Raw genomic sequence first — 643 nt, 5'->3', positions numbered from 1 at the left:
GTCAAAACGGTGACGCTTCGGATTGTGCTGAGCTACATTGCCAAGTGGAATTATCACGCTGAACAAGGGGATGCTGTTGATGCGTACTTGCAAAGCTCCCTGCCGGAACGCGAGCGTGTGATCTTGGAGCAGCCTCCCGGGTACGCCATTGGACCAACCGACCACAAATTGTTGCTGCGGCGTGCATTGTTTGGGCTGAAGCAAAGTGGATACCATTGGAACGAGATGTGCGACGAAATCTGAAGTCCTTGGGTTACGGTCAAAGTCTCCACGACCCTTGTTTGTACACGAGGCGGTCTGTTGACGACGAAATCGTGATGGTTTGTGTAAACGTGGACGATTTTTTGGTGGCGGCGCCGACGTCCAGCATGGTGAATGAAATGCTCACTGAACTGGAGTCGAAAATGCGCCTCAAACGACAAGGAACGTTGCAATACTTGCTCGGCATCAAGATTGAGCGGTCTGGCGGTCAGGTCACGTTGAGTCAGGCGACATATGCTCGAACAGTCCTCAAACGGTTTGGTATGACGGATTGTGCACGGGTGTTTACCCCTGAGGTCGTTGGAACGGAGGACGATTGGGACGCGGAAGGCAATCTCGTTGATATCAAGGCGTACCAGACGATGGTGGGAAGCCTGGTTTA

Source organism: Aphanomyces invadans, assembly GCF_000520115.1.
Source record: "Aphanomyces invadans strain NJM9701 unplaced genomic scaffold supercont1.85, whole genome shotgun sequence".
In the NCBI taxonomy this organism is placed as follows: domain Eukaryota; phylum Oomycota; class Saprolegniomycetes; order Saprolegniales; family Verrucalvaceae; genus Aphanomyces; species Aphanomyces invadans.
This window is presented reverse-complemented; position numbering follows the sequence as displayed.